The 23,417-nt window shown below is 38.7% G+C and overlaps 1 long non-coding RNA gene across 1 annotated transcript; it reads right to left on the bottom strand.

Annotated features, from left to right (window-relative positions):
• Positions 1-145: 145 nt before the first annotated feature.
• Positions 146-22,930, bottom strand: LOC126652406 (uncharacterized). The gene is made up of 3 exons (XR_007631967.1): positions 22,829-22,930; positions 2,564-2,678; positions 146-589 (listed from the first exon to the last, which is right to left on the bottom strand). It is a non-coding gene; the product is annotated as an uncharacterized LOC126652406 (long non-coding RNA).
• Between the last annotated feature and the right edge of the window lie 487 nt (positions 22,931-23,417).

Genomic DNA, 23,417 nt, shown 5'->3' with positions numbered 1-23,417 from the left:
TAGCCACCAAAATCTTGCCAAGTCCTCACTATTTCTCAGGGCAAGTTTAAAAATGCTATTGTTATTTTTATATACACTCACCTCCCACCTATCGCGGGTGGGGTTTGTCCCCGCGAAAGACCCTCGGGCACATTTTGTATAGGAGATGAGCCCCCAGATAGGTGACTCACAAAATGGCGTTTATTAAAACAAGGTGTCAGTTTATATAGAGGGGTACATAGAAGGGTCTCGAACTAGGGTGGGATTCTTGCCAGGGGCACCGAATCCTAAGGGTCAGAGATAAGGGAAAATGGAGGGATTGACCGCAGGGATATGTCCAGCCATATAGGGAGATTTAGGAGTTAGGGAAGGAAGGGAAGGAATGGTGAGGGGCACAGATAGGGGAGTTCTGCAGGGGTCTGTGGAAGCGGCGTCTTATCGCTGGATCTCAGGCACTTCCTGCAGTTGCAGTTGTCAAAGCACTTCTAGATAGATTTCTTCCTCCAAGGTTTCTTCGTAGCCTTTCTGCATCTGTCTCCATTCTCTGTAGGCCTCTGCTGGTCCACTCCCGACACCCACCCACATTAATTGTTCCACTCTTTTATTCCTGCTAATAGAAATTATATATATCAATCAGCTTATATTTGAATTGATAGCATGGTCACAATAAGCATCACCATAAAAATTTTATTACTCTAAACAAAAATATTGCATTTAATGAAGTAAACTTGGACATTTGGATCTTTTTTTTTTGAGGATGGGGGTGGTTTTCAGGGGGATTATTTGGGGATTTTTTTACACATCTGAAACATTTTTGTACCTGGTACAAAAAAAGAAGGACTATTTGAAAATAAATTTTTTCTTTGCCCTACAGTTATTTTTAATTAGTGTTTATAAATAATTAAGTAATTTGTAATATATTATTTAGATGTAATGGTCTTAAGAATTTGAGTTGTATTTCAACTACAATTATAATAATTCATTTTTAAATATTTATGTTATAATATCTAATGTGTTTGATTAATAATTTTTAAATTATGAAAACATAAATACTGTGTTTTCTTTTTTGCTTCATTTTATAAAAAATACTACTTTTAACTACAGGATTAGAATATTCTATAGAAAATAAAATATTATTCCTAGTAGAATGTAAGTGAATTTAAGTATAATTTACAATAAAACCCTTGAGTGTCTCTTTTAGATTATTGCATCAGTAATCAATGGTAAACAGCAATGCAGGCAAGACATGGAAGGTTTCTGACTTGTCAGTGTAAACACACCAGTGACAGAGGTTACTCACTCTTAACTCAATTGTACTATGAATCTTCCCTTAGCACATGACTTCTTTTTGAGGTAAATGGGGTAAAGCTTATGGTTGCTGTAGTGAACATTTCATGAAAGTGCACGTGTACATATAGATCATAGATTTTTTAGCATTTAAACTTACATATGTATACATATACACACAAACAAGTTTGAGGTCATATGCCAATTCTGTTCATGTATGTTTCTAAAGTAAAAAGATAATCTACATAGCTGTCATATGAAACTGATTTATGCCATTTGAGAATTATGTGGATTTAGAGGAAGATATAAATTATTATTCATATATTTCCAACAATATTTTTATGACTACTGGCAAAATATCGGTACCTCATAAAATCCTCAGTACTTGACTAAACAAGAACCTATAAAATGTAGGCTTACATCAATTACAGTCATAGAAAATGAGGTTATAATGGTCTTTTTTGAAGCAAATATTTAATACAAAAAAAGGAGTGAAGAATTAGTTCCACTTCCATTTCAGTTGGTAGCACCACAAGATTATACTTTTCTATGTACCTGCATAGAATTTTACAGTACTTCAATAGAAATTGATTTCTGTGACAGAAAACATCTAAAGGTAATAATTTATATTTATACAAAAAAGTGTTAATTTTACATTTTTGGATGTACCACAACTGCTGCTGATTTAGGTGAGAAAAAAACCCACACATGTACATTCTATCCTTATTGTACAGGTTTTCTGTTACTGACTTCAGCTTTCTCATACAAGGTTATTGCATTAGATTCCAATTACATTAAACTATTAATGATATTATCATGATAATGATATTACTTTATAACACCCCAAACTCTTCTTTCCTTAAGATAATATTCTACATGACAGCAAAGTATTTTTTATGTTCATATCCCTTTCAGAGAACTGACATTAATAACAGAATAAATGTAACTTATTTGAAAAGATGTATCTTAAAAATTCTTATTTTAAAAAACAACTGTATGCCACTTTGCACAGAGTTTATTTTGGAATTAAAATTATCCTGATCAGACCATACAGGTTCTTTACAAAGGGTCAAATGCTGGTACTATTCAAGTCCAAAGATACACTGACCAAGCTTTGACACAAAGCATGGGATATTTATTTTTCCCAAACACGTCTTCTTAGACTTTAAACAAGACCAAATGTTGATCATTTCTCATAGTCATTCATTTATAAAGTTCATTTTGATCTAGTTTCTATTTTCTCCATACTGATACACAAACTGGAAGTGGAAAGGGTAAACAAAAGGCAGTTTCTTACCTATATCTTTTATATTTGCAGTTTCCTTAGTTTCTGTATCAGAGAAGGCTGGTGATCCTGCTCACTGCTGTGACCTCACTCACATGGTTTTCAGCATCATCAAAGCCATAATAGTCTACAAAACATTAAGCAAATGAAGACAACCTGTGTTCTTATCACATTACACTTCAGCATAAATATTTAAATAATCAGTATTTAGGATAAGTGAATAAATAGCAGTTCATCATTACATTCCAGTGTTAGGAATGTTACATCAGCTTTTTTTAAGAAATCAAGGAACTGAAAACTGTTCTCACAACAGGCAAGAAACCTTGGAGGAACAAGCTTAATCTTGCCCTGAACTCTATGCATGCTGTGATTATGTCTACATTACATGTGTGTTTGCCATTATACTATAAATTATTTTACAAATACCTCTATTTAGGTGTAGCCCAGATTAAAAGAAAAATCAAAGGCAAGAGGTTATAGATATAAAACTGAATAACATTACAAGCAAAACATAATTTTCAAAATGTTACTTCTTATACTGGAAATCTACTACTGATGCAGAGAATAACCAGTAGCATTTCCAATGTATCAAGTTTGGTTCAGAGATAATTAAAGCAAAACAATCTAGCATTGAAAAATTAGCCCTCATTCTTAGCCTATGGCAGATCCCTAGGAAAGAGCAACTCAGAGATCTGTTGGAACCACTGCTGTTTACCTATGAAAGGAAAAACTTAGCAAGGGCTGTGGGCTGCCAACTTTTTCAGGAGTATATTATGGGAGACAGTGTCAAAGGCTTTGCTGAAGTCCAGATAGACTACATCCACAGTCTTCCCCTTATCCACCAGGAGGGTCACCTGATCATAAAAGGAGATCAGGTTGGTCAAACAGGACCTGACCCTCCTAAACCCATGCTGGCTGGCTCTGATCCCTTGTCCATCCTATAGGTGCCATGCGATTGCACTCAGGATGATCTGCTCCATAACCTTGCAAGGCACTGAGGTCAGGCTGACAGGCCTGGAGTTTCCCGGGTCCTTCTTGCAGTCCTTTTTGTAGTTTGGCGTGACATTGACCAACTTCCAATCGTCTGGGACCTCCCCAGAGAGCCAGACCTGTTGGTAAATGATGGAGAGTGGTTTGGCAAGCTCTTCTGCCAGTTCCCTCATCACCCTAGGATGGATCTCATCTGGTCCCATGGACTTGTGTGGATCCAGGTGGTTAAGTCACTGACTCTTTCCTCCTGGAATACAGGGGGACTGTTTGGCTTCCTGTCCCTGTCTACAAACTCCAGAGGACAGTTGTCCAGAGGGCCACCTGTCCTACTGGTGAATCCTGAGGCAAAGTAGGTGTTAAGTACCTCAGCCTTCTCCTCATCCCTGTTAACTATGTTTCCCCCCAAGTCCCACAAGGAACGGAGGTTTTCCTTGCCCCTCCTTTTGTTATTAATGTATTTATAGAAGTGCTTTTTGTTATCCTTAACAGAAGTAGCCAAATTGACTTCAAATTGCACTTTTGTCTCTCTAATTTTCTTTCTGCATGACCTAGTTATACTCCTAAACTCATCCTGAGTAGCCAGCCCTATTTTCCATAGTCTGTAAGCTCTCTTTTTATCCCTGATTTCCTTCAGAATCTTCCTGTTCAACCAAGCTGGTCGTCTACCTCACCAGCTTGCCTTTTGACACACTGGTACAGCCTGTTCCTGTGCACTCAAGACTTCCTTCTCGAAGCACATCCATCCCTCCTGTACCCCCTTGTTTTCAAGGTTTTTTTCCCAGGGTATGCTCTCGACCAGTCTTCTGAACAGGTGAAAATCTGCCCTCTGGAAGTCCAGCGTAGAAGATAGAAGAACCTAAATTATTAATTGTAAGTGTATATAACTCTATATAAGTATTTAAGCTAAATACATATGCATGTAACTGTATATAATAGTGGGAGAAAACTATATATATATGTAACTATATATAATGGGGGAAAAAAAGGTAGGCAACCAAGGGGGTGTGAGGGAGGGTGATCCTTGGCACGACTAACCTGGCCCAGCAGCCCTGCTGCTGCCACTGGTCTCCCAGGAAATGCTAATCAGTGCCCCAGTTGCAGGAGGCAATCAAAGCTCCACTGGTAAGGAATGGCTCCACTGCCATCTCAGCATAGCAGCGACCCTCGGTGGTGGGAGGTCACAGGGGTTAGGTCTTGCAGAGGTGCCTCCTGCATGTCCTTTGCTGCAGGCTGAGGAGACCAAGCAAGCAGATTCCAACACCAAGGTTTCTGCTCCTCTTCAGTTTAATTCATCTGAATTGAGTTGAAAAAGCTGTTAAAGGGTGCACTGTCCCTTCTCTTGGAGGCCAGCAGCCTGGGTAAATCTCAAGTTTGCCAAGGGTGGCCAGGCCCCTCACTGGGGGTAGGAGGGTAGCAGGTGCAGTTCCCTTGTCAGGGCTGCCTGCGGCTTCTTCATTTTCTAGAAGGGAATACTCATGCATGGACTCTACAGGGCCAAAGCACAGAGCCTTTCCTTCATTGGGGTCCCAAAGAATCTTTCTTCTCCCCTGACCCATGTGTTTGTTCACTGTAGACAGCCAGAGATCCTTCCTTGGCAAGCTACACTTTAATAATAGATCTCCCCAATTAATACTGTCAAATATGACTCAAAATCAAGACCCAAATCTATGAAGACTAATGATAGATATTTCATTGACCTGTTATCCATCTGATCCAAAAGCAGATCACACTGTCTTCAACATGTATAGGTATTGGCAACCATGAATCCAATCTTTCTTTCAGTGGTAGTTCTAAGAACAAGGACTGCAGGATTTGGCTCATTAATAGATTAACCTTAATCATATCGAATGGGAGGGGGAAGGAATAGCATTACCTTTAATGACAGGCTGAACACCCCACTCCCCTTACTTTCTCCTACTATATCTATGTATATAAATCAACAACACTGCTATGAGACTCAGTCCTTCTTACAACAACAAAGCTAATAACACAGTTTCATCCAGATTAGACTATGGTCCTTGCAGGTAATCTTCACACCTGCTTTACACTACACACTATGAATCTATAGGTTTATATATACATGTACATGTGTATATAGCTAAAGACATTCAACAGGTTCAAGAATAGCAAAATAGGTTATTGTTAGTAGACAACTACAAATCCAAAGGGCTCCTTTTCTCCTTCTCCTTTCACATTCCCTCCAAGAAAGGTCCATAAAAATGTATTAATTTTTATATCATGCATTTACCATTTAGTTGGGAAATTTAATTGTCAGAAGTCTGGAGTTTTCTTTCCTCTAAATTAAAATAATGGAGGTAAGAGCTAATTAATGTGCTCATTACAGAGTGTGCAATCTATGAAAGTGTTGTGCATTTTAAAAATCTTAATGGACTTTTTCATTGTATCTCTGTGGGACTACTATTTCACCCTCCCTTCTGGAACTAGTCAACAGAAACAAGAAAACAACTTCTGATTCACACAGGAAAGGCCAAATCTGCCCTAAAAGGCAGCACACTCAAGTTCTTTATAAAATTAAATATTTCACATATTGAAATAAATATTTCCATTTCAATTGAAACAAATAATGAATTTCTTCTATGTTAATGTGCATTAATGGCAACTTTTGGAAGGCATAGATGCACTCATGGATATATCTATTCATGCAATCAAATTCTGGACTAGTAAATATAGTTTCCTTCACTGCCATATTTTGTACAATACTCAGCTTTTGTTACTGTCAGTGCAACAGCCCCACTAGCACTATGGCTTACAGAGTTTTGTATTTTCTTTCTACCTGCCATGAATGGAATTTAAATGTGCTAGTGTAATTTTGGTCTTTATACTTCAAGTCTGGATTATCCTAATTCCTATTATTGTTCCTATCTTACATTTTGTTACATAAGAAATTAAGAAAATACAAGTTTTTCACAAGCCACTCTGAGTGGTCTCTGTCAGTATTACTACAAATGACAAATGCTGCAGATATCGTTACTGTTTAGAAATGTACTAGGTAGTGTGGATGGCACAGATGTATTAATCAAAAGTGTAGTTACTCATTGCTTTGCAGTTTTATGCTAAGAACTGCATGACATTTAATGAAACTAACAAAATTACTGTCAATTAGATTAAAACCACACGTTCTAATAAAATATGTAACTAGCTCCTTGCAATGTATTTGAACTGTTTCTTTTTCTTAGTCTGCATTGTACCAATTGATATATGAATCCTAAATAGAGGACTGAACTGAATAGCACTTATAATAGGAACTATTATCAAGTGGGGGAAAAAAAGGTAATAAAAACTGAGAGAACTGGAAACATTTCTTCTGGTACCTGGATGTACACTGAGATGTATTAATATATTTCACAAACACCTACAGAAATATATTACCCACCATTACTTTGTTTATCAACTTCAGCCTTATTTCTTCTAATTATTCAAGGATAAATCTTTCCCTGGACTCAATGCAGAAGCAACCTGTGTAATATGGAGTACACTTACGTATGTTTTATCAGTCCCAAGCTAGAGTTGGAATAATTGCAAGATACAAGCTTGCTGACACAGTTTATTTTCTAAATTAAATAAAAAACAGGTTTGTAACTTGAACTTCTCAGGAAGTGACAAACCATCTCTATACGTTGAATTCAAGTTCCCATAAGAAATTAAAAAGTTCATCTGAGTAAAATAACTTGTAAATGAACTCATTTTTCTCTGATTCTTTTTTTTTGTTTTGTTTTGTGCATTGTAGACCTGAGCAATGATATTAGTTCTAGTGTGGGAAAATATTATAACTGAAATATGGTAAGTTATTTGCAGATTTCAAGTTTTTCTTTACACTGTGCTGACATTTAGTACAACCCTGGTGAGGAAAACAATACTACTATTCATAGCTCTAGACCTAGATTTCAATTGACTTAAGTAGGCACAATGAAACTTGGTCATTCACTGGTTACTCATATTGTGTTCTCAAATTTTCTCTCGGCAAAAGTATAATGACTCAATATTGTATGGCTACATAGACAAGGGCCCAGAACAAGAGACACTAGTTTTGTCTGATGGTGTGAGAAAGTTATGAAAGGATCTTTTCTTCCAGATGGTGTTAAATTCAGCTACCTTTTTAACATCGGCCTTGCACAGCAATCTGCTGCTCCCTTTTCACAGAGAATAAGCCTGGGTTCCTACTAGTTAACATGCATACTCACGCAACCTGCAACTTCAACTGTCTTATGATGGAGTGGCACTCTAAATAAACTTGATGATTTTTTTCCCAGTGCTAAAATTAGCCTTCAAAGGACTGCTCAACTGATATTTAAACTTCTTTATATTTAAAGATGTATATTGTTTGATTGGGGTTTTATAAATTTTAAGGAAACAGCAATTTACAGATAGATATTTTACATAACATCATTTACTACATGAGGCAAGCATAAACTTGGAGGACATGCTACTACATTTTAACATGCTCTCTTTTTCCAAGTCAGATTTGCAGGAGAAGGGGCATTTTTCTTCTAAACAATGAAGGAATAATAATAATAATAATAAATAATAATAATAGTAATAGTAATAGTAATAGTAATAGTAATAATAATGTGTTTTATTATAGTCATGTAATGTCAGTATAGTACAAATCAATTTAATATTACAATGGCTAACACCATTATAATATTTATGTTTTTCCTGGGGGTTTTTCTGAAGAAATTTGCATAAAATACCAAGATGCAAGCAAAAGCTTAAGTAAATTGACTCCATTAGATGCCTGAGTAAACAATAGGTTTCCCCAGAAAACAGCTTATTGCCTTAATTGAAGGTCTTTCAGAAAGAAAACCACATACTTTGTAATGTAAATATTAATTGTAGTAGACAATCGCTCTAGGTAAATAGCACCCCTGAATAGAAGTAAATGAAAGTCATACAGACACTCCAAAGACTGGTTGCACAAAGAGTACTTCAAATGTAAATAAACAAGGGGCTTCTCATCAGTCACTACAGTAGTAAAACTTTGGCAAGTGTACAGCAGATAAAGTGGGAATTTATGTAAATACAGTTTGGCTGGGATACTAGCTGAATCTCAGTAAAAAAACCACCAAGTAAGCCTTGAAAATCCTATAGAATATATTTGGAACTACACGGAAGATAAGATGACTTTGGAGACTAATTATTTATTTTAAATCAACAATGCATGTCATGTTTCTAGGACCTGTTTGATGGTTCGGTGCTTCTTTCCTCTCAGAGTATGTGATGTAAAGGTAAGTATTTCCATTATAAATCCCTGAACAATATTTTATGTGAGTCATCCTATTACAAAGTAAAAATTGAAAAAACAAAACCCCCAAAAAACCCTTTAAGCACCAAAACCACAAACAACCTGTACAAGGTTAACCCTTTAATTTATGAATAACGTTGAGAATTGTTTCCTTATCTCTGATCTTATTTTAATCTACCTTAGAGATGTTCAGTTTCTAAGATAGTATTAGACACTAGTCTGCCTCTGGAAAGATGCTAAGGTTGAGTTCAAAGGAAAATGTTGCCCTTAAAAATTAATCCTGCTCAATTTCACTGTAAATGGTGCCTAAACTGCAATAATTATAAATATGAATAACATCCAAACAAGTGTTTATTAAAACCCATGAGATGTTTGCAAGGTCAACACATTATGTCTGCTATTTTTTCCATCAGGGAAGAGAGGCACAATCTCCATAGCTGCACCTCCCAGGTTACCTTGCCTCTACCTTACCTCTCCTAAATCATCTGTGATACTTGCACCATGGAAGAAAAGTGAAACTTACTCCCAAGGAACTTGTACCGAGGTTCCAAAATTAACAGAAAGAGACAGTGTGCAGCCACAGAGCAGTTGGTGTTCTCACTTGGGAGCCTGCAGATGGCTGTGGGTGGGAAATTACCTCCGTTTATGGAGGTGATGGAGACGAGTATGGTAAAGTGCAGTTGATGGTTTTTTTCATTCTCCAGCCCCCAACAGAGCTGTCTGTCACAGGCTGCCGGGGCATGGAATTGCCACTTGCCCTGAGCGTGGGAATGGGAGTGCCAAGCAGTTCACATCTCCTGCAAGTTGTTTAAGGGAATCAATTAGGCAAGACAGACAGTCACCTTCCCCACCCCCTTTCCATTTCTGTCAAGTCTATATACGTCCTAATTATTTCAGTTTGGGATACCAGAGCTGTTTCCTAGATAGATCTGATCATCCTTAAACAAAAAGAGAGGAGGCACACACATGGATTTTTTGAGTAAATGTCACTTTCATTTCTAGTGCTAGGCACAGAGTAAGACACAGAACATTTTTAACACTTTGACAAGGGAGGAAGCGATCTCATCTCCATCATGTCTTTCTGCTTCAATAGCTTCCTCACGGAAACCTTCTCAGAGCAGAGAAACATCCGTGTTTGCATTTTGAACAGAAGAATAAAAATCAGCCATCACTTTTTCATCCTTGTGCAGTTCCACCGAGTTCTCAGTAGATATAAATTCTTAAGCTTGCCTACATGCCAACCTAAACTTTTTTGAAAGCCTGTTTTCATATTATTTGAAATAAACCCCTCAATGCTTTGTCTAAGATGAATGCCGATTGTTTTTTTTTCCAGTTCAGTTCACACTGTATCATCACCACCAACATCAACCACCAGCTTTATTTTTAGCCATTTCATTGCAGTGAATAATTTTGTAAAGTGAAACAGCTCAGCCCAGTTAAACATTAACTGGTCTAGGTTCCTCCTAATTTATTTATTTAACAGCAATAGTTGCACATGCACTGTTTACCATCAGTACCATTTCCTTGTTGCAGCATTTAGCATCTGACAACTTCATATTTTGTACTAAGTATGCCATTGAATTCCCTCCACTCCCACCTTTAGCTGTAAAAATGTTAGATTCAATAAGCACTCCTGACCTTTCTTGGTTGTTTTGTTTGTTTGTTTGTTTTTTACTGTCTCTTTCAGTAGTCTTTCATTTTTGCATGGTGTACGATGATATTGAAGGAGTTTTTACTTTCGGTTATCTAGCTTTATGAAGACCAAAACACTCATAAAGCTAGATAACCAAAGATAACAACTCACTTCCCTCTAGCTTTCCTTGCTAGAATCCAGGGGGTTTTTTTATAGACGTGCAGTTTCCTCCAAGAGTACTAGTGCTGCTTTAAAATAGTCATCCTTTTATGCAACTGTGACCTGTGTTTGTGTGTGCACGCGTACTCAGCTAATAACATCCGGAAGAGATCTGTTGTCTCCAAAGTTTATTCAGAACTTTTCCTTTCAGTCAGTAATTTCCAGCAGGGATAGACAACAACTCATCTTTTAATATCAGAAAAACCCAGCTATTAAGGGGCATGAAGCTGTGATAAGACTGAAAAAGCATCCATCCCTTCACAAACTTCTATTTGCATTATAAATTACTTCAGAGTCACAAAAGACTCTTTAGACTCTATAAAGATGTAAAACCACCATCAATTTCCAGCGCAGTGTAAAGAAGAAAAAAAAAAACCCATTTCAGTAAAAAGGGACAAGATGATTCGAGGATCCAGCTCCTGATTCTTTTAGATTATGCATGGTATAGAGATTTTTACCAAATGATGGCAGCTTAATTGCAAATATCTTGCATGTATGTGTGTTGGGGGGGAGAGGGAGATCCTTGCTTTCTCTAGTATAATACATGTTAACACAGATACATGTTCACATTAATGCGTACATTAAAGTATGTTGCCATGTTACAGGATTTGCAGTTAAATGCAAGTCTTTCTGGCTTTCTGCTGCCCCCGATCTGAAAGGAGGCATCATTGACTTTTAGTGCCAAAATGTGGACCAGCCCAGCAAGATCAGAGGTCCAGGACCGCAGGAGACAAAGGTAATGATGATGTCATGAGAAATTCAGGTACACATGGTTATTCAGATGCATGAGTGATCAACAATCTGCACCTGTCAGCCCGCAGTGGCAGCAGCGGCAGCAGTGGCAGGTCAGGACTAAGCCCTCTGCTGCTCCCGACTGCAGGAAAATCTACCTGCTGCCTTTACCTTCTTTCTTGCTAGCATAGATCACTCTAATCTCCAAAGACTGAAAGAATTCTTTCTCTAAGGATACGTAAAAGTGCTTCAGATCTGTGGAACATCTTTACCTGTCTTTCTCTTTTGGCAACCTCTGCTTGTGCACTTTGCTATATCTTCAAGTAAGACTTTGCTTTCTGAGACTGGGGATCAGATCTGTGTTATGCAGTAGTCAATGTGCAATTACATTGAAAATTTTCACTGCTGTGATGTGTTTTTAATGGCTTCACAGCTCGATTATGTTTTGTGTCTATAGTGATTTGCAGGTATTTACCCTGGGATGACTGTGCAATGCATTTTCCTCTATATGTTTATTTGGAATTATGCTTATATTACTCAAGAAATTGATGAAGGCAAGTCTTTCTAAACTGTTAGAATGAATTATGTACAGTTTTAGGAATTAAGTCTCTCAATTCACCTCTCCTCCACATTATACTTTGAATTATTTAACATTATAATTTGTATAGAATTTTTTTAAGTCTAAAGTGCAAACAATAAAGGTCTCTCAACTACACGATACAATGAAAGTCCAGACTGAGACCTACAAGATTTGCTGTTGAAATTAATAAATGCATTTCAACAGCTCATACATAGTGTGATCAGTATAAAATGCATACTGAAGAATTCAGCACAGAGAATATGAGTTGCTCTACAGTTCGAAAGGAAATTCTTGCTTGAAATTCATACTGCTACTATTCTTTTAAGGTGTAAAACAAAACATAATACATCATGCTTTATGTTCCTGTACAATTATAGGGAATACATCTCCCTACATTTAAATAGATTTCTTTGTAAATTAAGCTGTTTGCATTGTTACTGTTTTTAAGGGGAAATATTTAAATGCATGGAGTTAAACTAAAATTCTTGTTCTATACTGACTGTATAGCCTGCTCACATAATAAAGCATATGTGTGCTTGTACGTACACAGGGAAACCATGTATACATGTGTAGGACTAAGTACATGTGTATAGATATTTGCATTTAAATATATATATTATATGTGGTTACATTGTAAAATTACATCTATATAAACCAGTCCATTTTTTACCATAGATTAATATTACAAAAACATGAAAAAGGGAAAGCAATATAATTTATCAGACAAGGTCTAAAATTAATACTGCCACCAAGAAGTAACACATAAATATTATTAATATACCAAATCCTGAATTCAGTAGTGATATTACTAATGAGGCTATTCACTTATACTTTCAGATTATCAGCCTCTGAAATTATTATTTTTTTTAAATGTGTGTTAGATACTCTGGTATAAGGAAACACTACAATTTGCCACAAGTGCTTAGTATACATGAGACATATAAACTAATTGTGCCAGTGCTCTTTTTAGATTATACAGTTTGGCATAAAATGGTTAGAATTCTTATAACACTATTATTTGTTACTGTGCTTCTTCATTACTTCTCAGGATGTTCAAGCACAACAAGGATGACAATTAGACATCTGATATATCTAAAGGCACATGATCATTTTGATATGCAAAATTCTCCAAATTGCCAGTTAGAAAGATTTATTTTTTTTTTGCAATATCTAGAGGCAACAGTATTAGTGGTTAGGCATGTGTTACATACAATAGGATTGTGAATTCATGCATTGCATTGTCAGAGGCATGAGTTACATACAATAGGATTGTGAATTCATGCATTGCATTGTCAGAGGCATGAAAATTCATGTATTCCTTGTGTATGTGTGTCTATGTCTATGCTTATATAGATATTTCTATATATAATACATGTTAACACAGATACATGTTCACATTAATGTGTACATTAAAGCATGTTACCATGTTACAGTATTTGCAGTTAAATACAAGACATTTTATTGTAAATGACTATGTTTCAAAGATGCAAAATATGCCTTTAAAACATCGAGTTCCATTCTCAAGACCACCTTACTCACACACTGACTTAAGAAGTAACTGCAATACACCTGTCACATTTTGTTGATTAATCATTGAAGCCTCAGAAAGTCAAAAGAGTCAACATGAAAATTATAACCTAACTGTACATTACCCATATTGCCAATTAAATTTTCTAATTTTCTGTCATCTAGAAGGGCCTTGAAATTGAGGGGCACCCAGTAAAACTGCACAAAAAAAAAAAATTTGCACATTGTGAATATATATTAAAAAACATCTATACAACCATTGCTGATTTTTTCCAAAATCACTTTAGGGTGATCTGAATATTGGAAGATACGGAATCCAAACATTTATTTTTTTCCTCCTGCCTTCCTAATAAATTCCCATTAATGGCCTTTAAATTGGTATGTGATTGTTTTCTAATCTTTTTATAGGTGTCCAGATGGCTGTGATGTAAAGAAAGATCCTCAGGGTATATTTTAAGGAAAAACAGTCTCTATTTATTTTAAGAGGAATTGTTATGATTCTGTAATTATTACAGAGACTTGTTCCAATGATGGTATCCCTATCTTCTGTATAGAATACACATAGGAACCTATTTAAACTGCTATGTAGTACATAACTATATAACATCCTTCTAGTAATCACAGTGGGGTTGGATCAAGGGTTGGACTTGATGATCTCAGAGGTCTCTTCCAACCCAGTTAATTCTATGATTCTATGAACATTATTTGAATCCTCTTTTCATACTACATTAGAATAGAACTCACATAAATTTAAAGCATGTCACACCAATATAATACAGGTAAGTATTTCCTGCATAATGTCCTTTCTCTTTCCTTTCAGCCAGGTAAGTCACTTGACTGGCTTGCCTTCTAATAAAAGTGTCTTATAATTTCTTTTGTGACCACAATTGAATTTTACAGGTAGCTGTAGATTACATTTCTGTTATGTTGAACATAAGATATGGAAAGGGATATCCATAGTACAGAATAAGAAAAGGCAGACTATCGAGAATGCAAAATTTGGGGAAGAAAGAAAACCACACTCAGTAATTTCAGATGAATACACTATGTACTATTAGAGAACATGTTCTGTGAGATTACTTTTATTATTAAAAAAAAAACCCTCAAACATTTCTTGTCCCGATTGTCATTTCCTGTGGTCTTCCTGCATTGATTAAATCTGAAAAATAGCCACAAAAAAGGTAAAGGGTAATAATTTAAACGATTTCACTGATCTTGTTCATGAAATGTATGTAAATATATAAATGCATGTGTGTTCAGGAGGTACTGTGTATATTAACATTTGGAGATTATTCAATAAATTACTAAAACACTTGACTCTAGATTAAACAGGGAAAAAACTAACCACATTTCCTACAGATGATCTAATATAACATAAAACAGATACAAGTAATGTACTCCAGTATCTGCAGGGTTAAATGTAAAAATTAATATTTACAGGACCTAATTATTAACAAAAAACCCAAATTCCATAATTATTTGTGGACACCTATGATGAAAAAAAAAACAATTTAAGAATACTTGGGACTGCTGAATAGAGATGCTGACAGGCATATATATTTGCATACTGTAAGCTGCCAACTACTTAATAAAGGATGGAGGTTCCATCTACCCTTAAGTTCAAAACATGTAAAATACATTAAGCCAGAATTTTCCCGATAGAATTTCCATGTCTTTCAGATCACCGATGTCCTGAAATCAGGATCATTAGAAAGGCATGAGCTATATTTACAAAACTGTTACTATATCAAGAGTTGTGTGTGTAAATAAATACAACAATCCAATCACTGTTATTGCATCATATCGATTACATCAGCCTTAGTTTAAAAGTATACTATTTATTACAAACTATCAGTGTTCCTCTATTTTATGGTAAGTTATTTCCCCCTATTCATGAATCCTGGGCTAGAATTGTTCTTGAAGAGGTATGTTAATTGGTGGGTGGGTGTTTTGGTGAGTGGGTGAGAGGGAGGACTAAAAGCACCACTGTACAAATCTCTTGCTTCAATTACGCTCTCTGCCTACTGGCGGCCTGGAGGGCCCACACCAGGGCTGGAGGCAGCCTGCGCCCTGGTACGGGGTGGTCGGGGTAGTCCCGGGTCTCAGATCCTGCGGCGGCAGGGACTGTGCCGTGCCGCAGTAGCCATTCCCAGACCCTCGGGGCAGTGGCACCTAGAGAGCCGCATCTTGTCGCCTCCCCCTTCTCCTCTCCCTCCCCCTCCTCCTCCCCCTCCCCCTCCTCAAAAAGGTGTTCGTTTTATTCGGGCTGAGCCTATGCCAGACACATTGCACCTGCCCCTGCCGCCCCGGCCAAGATGGGAATAATTACAACCTCATGAAACATTTATTAAATCACCCCAGCTCAAAGGGATCAAACCGCATTTCGGACAATCAAGGAATGGCTTCTTGCCATCAAGTGACCCACAAAGCACAGAGGCAGATGGATTTATTAACTACAGTGAGTAACTCCACACTGACAATCTCAAAAATATGAGTTCAACTTTTTAATTTTTTTTTAATTTTATTTTTTAGAAAACAGTTCAAAAATGTAGTCAACAGAAGTCAGTTCCATTATTCTAATTTAAAACCCAGCAAACGATTGTTCCTATGTCTATATACCTTAGAAAGGTACCCAGGTACTACTAAAAAGCTTCCTCTCTGCATACTTAAACATTATAACTCTGTTTTTACCAGAAATATGCTTGATAATTAATAGTTCCCACACCTAACCCCACACAAGACCAACAAGTTTAGCATAAGACATACAAAATCAGCTAACCTATATAAGCCATCATGTTAACTCATAAAACCGTGCCTTGTTAGTCAAATTTACCTTGTAGTCGCCAGTGGAAGTTCCTGGAACCCTACCCAAGATAGTTTGTTTTGTCTGACGCCAGGTGAGGCAACCCCTACCCCTGAAACTGTCATAGAGCTGCTAACTGAGCTCAGGTTCCCATATATCCACTCTCTCAATCGGAAAATGTGGAAGTGCAATGAAGTTGATATCTCTCCCTTTTATAAGGAATTCAGGTTCTGTAAACCCCCCTCACAATACTTACATTTGTTCTTTATAAAATAAAGATTTGACTCCAGATCTAAATGGTTAGGTGAATCTCCAGTGGAAAACAAAGATTCCCACCATGGTCAAAACCCCTTTAAAGCACAGAAAGAAGGTTCTTTCATATCTCCAGAAATTCAGATCTTTCCCCTTGTCATGTCTATTTAAAAGTGTCACAGTGTAATTCTTGTATGATTGGTTCTAAAATAATTAGAAAGCTTCCATAAAAAAAAAAAAATTAAAAAAAAAAATGGGGGGAAGCAAAAGGGTGTGGGTGTGTGGGTTTGGGGTGGTTTTTTTTTTTTTTTTTTTTCCATATTACTTCCTAAGCCCCAGAGTAACAAGTGAAGTGTTGTGTATGAGGCTCTGCAAGTTTGTGGGTTTTTTTTTTGGGGGGGGGGGGATTGGCCAAGGTCTAGTCCAGCCCTCTCTGCTGAGGAGGACGTGCTTTGAAATTCAACCAGTTTTCCCAACGCTTTTGTTACTTATGAACTGAAACCCTTTTGTTTATCCATTGCCACAGTCTTTTTCCAGTTTCTACTATATGGTTATGCATTACCAGAGATAATGAATTTACACCAAAACCTCTCATAGTCCCATTTTAACAGATGGAACAAATTAGAAATGTCTAGTCTAAAGAAGAGCAATAGTTACATTTTCCTAGAGAAGGAAAACACACATTTCTTTGGAAACAAACAAACAAAAAATAATTTACCAAATGGTTGACTTTTTCTAAGGTGTTTTCCTCCAGCTAACTTCTGAAGAAGAGATTCTTCTGGGTCCTGGTTTTGGCAAGTATTACCATTTTGTGTAACTTGTCAAAATTGATCAACCGGTCAACAACAATAATAATAACAACAACAAAAAGAATCCCTTCCAGTTTGTTATCATGAAACTTGTAGTGTGACCTCTCGTCAACACAGCGATTGCTGGAAGAAGGCTTTCTCCTTCTCATTCAATGTTTCAGGTTCAAAATCAGTGGCATAGAACCAACATCTCACCCATGAAAACGCCAGGTCTTTTTAGGGCGCAGGAGCTAGGCAAAGAGCTGCATGATGGGTTGGGAGAAGTTTGGAGGGTGTCTGATCAAGGAAGGTGTGGGGGAAGGGAGGGGATGCACCACAAGAGAGGGAGGCAGGACAGGTATGTGCCTGGGAGGACACAGCAATGGGGTTGTGCTCGACGTCTGTGGTGGGCAGGAGATGGGCTGGTGGAGGTGGTTACAGGGCAGTAGTGCTGATGACTGAGCCTCGGAGGTGGTTTGGGGAGGGTCAGGGGTTTGGGAGTCTTCCAGACAGCCTATACCTGTCTGGGGTGACTTTGCATGACATCTGCACATGGTGTTTGCCATGTGCTGTGTATGTTTCATATATATATATATATATATATATATATATGTTCTGTGGGAATCCCATCCAGAGTGCGGCTCCAGAGAGAGGGTAGTCAGTCCACAGAGGCACGGATTTCCTGCCAACTACTGCCAGGGACAGCAGTCCAACCACCCTATCCTGACCACGGCCCTTCACAACCCCTGTCGCAGCCCAGCCATGCACAGCACCAATGGATTCTTCTGCCAACACAGCCCCTAGGACAAGGCAGACCAACAGAACTCTATAAGAATAAAAATGCAATCTCAGACTAAAATAACAAAATTCAGGGCAAACCATGACTACAAAAAAATACTGAGAGGATTTATAAAAGTCTGGATCAATCTCTCAATCATGTTTCCATTCCCTGGCTTGGCCATTTAAGTTTAGTCAAGATGTTTGAATAGAGAAGCAGTACATGAGTGTGTATGGGTACGAGCATCTGTGTGCATGTGTGTAGCCAGTGGTTTGCAGCTGTTTTGCTTTAAGAGTGTGTCAAGTTCTGAAGAGATGCTCTAGAACATAACAAAACAGACAGACAAACAAACACAAGTAAGCTTAGATTCTATCAAAGAATACCGTTCATTTTCAAAACACTGGTTGCATTTAATTCTACAGCCTCACCAGTAAAAATTCCCCTAGCGCTAAAAGTTCTCACATCATTATAAACCTAAAGGGAGAAAGGGTACAGGGAAAGTTTTAGAAAATTGCTCATATCTACCCTTTTCTACCTTGGTAACAACAAAGCCATCTTTCTACAGTCAGATATCCGAGAGCCCTTTAATAATGCTTCTCTTGCCAAATGAAAGAAATCAGTACAAAGACAGGAAAGTAGTCTTGACTTGCAGATCAGATCGGTTGGAGGGGTGAATGGTTTGCCCAGAGCCTCGCGACTTTTTTTTTATTTTCTGCCTCTTCTTCCTTAAACCAGCACTGATATCAGCAAATCCCGTACACCAAACTACTAACATTGTATCAATACAGTAATTCAAAATTATTATTTACCTGCACTATGTATGTCATGCAATACTGGGGGGGAGGGGGGGGATTTTTTTGTGTCTTGATCAGTGTTTTATATTGCCTGCTCATCATCTGATTAAGAGGAGCAGTGGTGTTCCTGGGGACAGTGATAGGGCACCGTGAGGGTGGTCTTTATTTTGCTGCCGTGTAGGGAGAGAGGGCGGGGGAGCCAGGTTAATGTTTTTGTTAATATTTATTCTATTGGGCAGGGTCTCTCATCAGTGTGGCAAAGCGGCGAGCAGAGCCAAGCAGCCAACGCTGCTGCGGAGGGTGCCTACCGGCGGTCCTCCACCTCCCCATTGCAACTGCCGCTCTGGACTAGCCTGACGCGTTCCGATGAGGCTCATCGAGTGGCTCCAGCTCTGCGCCCCCACTGCGTTCCCCATCCTCACTTCACGTTCAAGGTTTAACAGCAAGGTCCAATATTCACTGACGTCAGTCTGAGGTTTACTGTACGTCTGGTTACATTTACATACGTCAAGAAAATTAGGGCATCAAATAAATATGCAAATCCTACTGCTTGGAGAAGAGACTGAAGATTCCTGGGGCGATCATCCCTTATAATGAAGATCGCAATTAATGAAACAAAAAAGCCGTTCTCTCCTTCTCTCCTCTACCAAACACCATAAACAACAACAGCAACAACAAAAACCCCAAAGTAACAAATATCAGTTAGGTACGGGAAACCGGGACCTGCGGGGATGCGGCACATACAAGAGCCTGGTTCAGAGCAAGATGTTCCAGATGTCTCAGGATTTCACCAATACACCGTTCTCCGCCATTCTTCTCTCCCCTCCCCTCCTCTTCATCCTGTTGTTTTCAAGGTGTAATATTTTTAATATATGTAAAGTTATATTTCCATTTTAAATTAACTGAAAGTTAGAAGCTATCGGTTTTTCTCTGATCTTTGCTTCCTTTCTTTGCCCCCTCTTTTCTCCCCTCCCCTTCCCCTTTTGGCACGACTACTGTGTATGTGCCTTTATATGTAGTTTCCTCCCTCCTTCTCTTTGTATAAGGTTACAAAATATGCACGAAGTTAATAAAGCAAATAAAGGTGCACAACATGCTTTATCAGATCTTAAGAGGAGAGACATATATCATTGTCATGTTCAGCTATAATACCAAGAGGTTGAACCTGGAAATTTGAGAGCCTAATTAAATTAGGAAAAACATTACTGTTTTAAGGTATAAGACAATACAGATAATTAATTTAATGGGAACTAATTCAAATTATTTATAATATTTCATTGCAGAACACACATATCTCTGTGGATTTCAGGAATGTTTTATTTCAGAATATTATCTTAAAATGTGTAGACCCAGGTATGGAGTGCTTTTCCTAAGGAAGACATTTTTTATGTTCTGTCTTAACGGCTACTTTATGAAATGCATTTCAATTCATGTTAGTGTGTAGTTTTAAAGTCTATACTGAAAATGCATTTTAAAGGTTATTTTAAAATATTGCCTCTATCATTACATTTTCTTTATCTGAAAATCCACAGGCCTTGAATTACATTTAAAACCAATATTAACTAATTTCTATTTACCTTAATGGGGAAATTCTTATTTTAAAAAATAGTAGTTTAAACATGACTAAACCAGATGAATACTCTATTTTTTATATTCCAGAAATCATAGAATCAATCGGGTTGGAAAAGACCTCTGAGATCATCAAGTCCAATCCTTGATCCAACACCGCCATGGTTACTAGACCACTAAGTGCCACATCCAATCTCATCTTAAAAACCTCCAGGGACAGCAAATTCACCACCTCCCTGGGCAGCCCATTCCAATGCCTGATTACTCTCTCTGTAAAAAAATTCTTCCTAATATCCAACCTAAACCTCCCCTGGGAGAGCTTGAGACCATGCCCTCTTGTGCTACTGCTGGTTACCTGGGAGAAGAGACCAACACTCACCTGGTTACAACCTCCTTTCAGGTAGTTGTAGAGAGTGATGAGGTCTCCCCTGAGCCTCCTCTTCTCCAGGCTAAACAAGTCCAGCTCCCTCAGCCTCTCCTCATAGGACCTGTATTCAAGTCCCTTCACCAGCCTTGTTGCTCTTCTCTGGACCTGTTCCAGTACCTCAATATCCTTCCTGAACTGAGGGACCCAGAACTGGATGCAGCACTCCAGGTGTGGCCTCGCCAGAGCTGAGTATAGGGGAAGAATCACTTGCCTGGTTCTACTGGCCACACTGTTCTTGATGCAGGCCAGGATGCCATTGGCCTTCTTGGCCACCTGGGCACGCTGCTGACTCATGTTCAGCCTCCTGTCAATCAGCACCCCCAGATCCCTTTCCGCCTGGCTACTCTCCATCCACTCTGTCCCCAGCCTGTAGCGCTGCATGGGGTTGTTGTGACCAAAGTGCAGGATCCAGCACTTGGTCTTGTTGAACCTCATCCCATTGGAATCAACCTATCTCTCCAGTTTGTCCAGGTCCCTCTGAAGAGCCCTCCTGCCTTCCAGTAGATCAACAGTCCCACCCAGCTTGGTGTCATCTGCAAATTTGCTAATGGTACACTCAATCCCCTCATCCAGATCATCAATAAAGATATTAAATAGAACTGGGTCCAACACTGATCCCTTGGGGGCACCACTAATGACTGGTCGCCAACTGGATGCAGCACCATTCACCACCACTCTCTGGGCCCAACCCTCTGGTCAGTTCTTAACCCAGCAGAGAGTGCACCTGTCCAAGCCATGGGTTGCCAGCTTTTCCAGGAGTATATTATGGGAGACAGTGTCAAAGGCTTTGCTGAAGTCCAGATAGACTGCATCCACAGCCTTCTCTTCATCTACCAGGCAGGTCACCTGATCATGTTTTCCATCATAATGTTTTCCATAGGAACAATGCCCAGTCATACACACATTTTTTCTTTAAAAAAATATCTAAGTACATGCGTAGATAATTAGTTACACCATGGATTACTTACCTGCATAAACATATATGGTGAAAATTCCCTCCCCTCCAAGACTGCCATGCATATAATTTTTTTAAAAATAAAGATCACAATGTCATACTCGGTTAGTATTACTTAGTACTTATTTCGCAACACGTATTCTTTCTTTGGATTTCTTATTGTATTTCCAGTACTACCTCTAGCTCCAGTTGTTCAAGACCTACACTGAAATGCTCATATATGTCACCCAAGAAAAAGTGACCAGATGGCTACCCGTAAAACATTAGAAAAATCACAGAAACAGATACTATAATCCATTAGGTTAGTTCTTACCTTACCATATAGAATAATTTATATACGAAAGTACTTTTTTTACACATTTTTATGAATGACGATAGGACTACACAGATGTGTGCAGGTCCCCATTTACAAGTGATGTTGGGGACTCTTAGTTGGTGAAAGAAAACTTATTATTTTCACTGCTTTTAATTAGCACACATGAATCTAACTCCTCCATAAATCTGTAGTAACATATGCAGACACACCCACAGAAGTGAATGTCTAGCCCAAATTTGGGTGTGTGCACAGGTAGCAGATGGCACAGAGGGAGAGTGGGGAGTGTGTGTAGGTGTTGGTGAGCAGGGGTATATTATGTTACATCCCCTCTGCCCGCAGCACAAATGTGCCGTGGTGTGTCTGTCTCCCGCGGCAGCGCGGTCGTGACCACCTCCCTGTCCCCGGCTCCTTCTGTGGCGCAGGGCAATGACTCCACGCCCCGTCACTCCTCGTGCTGCTGCTGCTTACCCCCACCGCTGCCTCGCTGCTCACCGCTGTTACCCCTGATGGCACCGCACCCGGTGGAATGGGACGGGACAGAAGGCGCCGCTGGCGGTGCTCTGTCCTAGTTGGGCTGCCACAGGAGCAGTGCTTGAACTCCCATCCCCCCAGCTCCCCTCCGTCTCTATCCCCGTCGTCGCAACCACACACCTGCCCCCGTCCCATTACGATAAGGAGGTTGTGTCCCCTCGAATCACAGAGGCAGCGGGCGACATTTAAATAAACCACTCAGCCGTCAACCGCAACAGCTCCTGCAGTGACAGCACTCTGCGCGGGCCACTTCTCCAGCCCGTCCGCCCCTCCCTCCCCCTCTTCCCCTCCTCTTCATGTGCCACTGGCATCGTGGGGACAACTGTCTTGCCTCAGTCGCCACTTTAACGCTAATTTCACAAGTAGAATATGAACAATAAATACTCCCTCAACTCGCTATCTGATACTCAGTTTTTTGAAGCTAAAAATAAAGGCGCGTAAAACTCACATATTCTTTCAAAATGCCACTGAAGATTTCTTGGATTTCAGACGGAAAAAAAGGTAGCATTAATAATATTCAAATTTGGGGTAATTGTTACAGCTGATAGTTACAGATGAAAGAGAGCGTCGGTTTGACATGATGGGCTTCGATGAAATAGATCCCCTCCCTCGTCTTTTTTGCAACGCTTTTAATGGCTAGAATCATCTAAATATTCAAAATTTTACACTTAGATTTTCCTTCTCTTCAACCACCTCTATCTGTTAATCA

The sequence above is a fragment of the Myiozetetes cayanensis genome, unplaced genomic scaffold (genome assembly GCF_022539395.1).
Source record: "Myiozetetes cayanensis isolate MyiCay16 unplaced genomic scaffold, myiCay2020 scf83, whole genome shotgun sequence".
In the NCBI taxonomy this organism is placed as follows: domain Eukaryota; kingdom Metazoa; phylum Chordata; class Aves; order Passeriformes; family Tyrannidae; genus Myiozetetes; species Myiozetetes cayanensis.
This window is presented reverse-complemented; position numbering and strand designations above follow the sequence as displayed.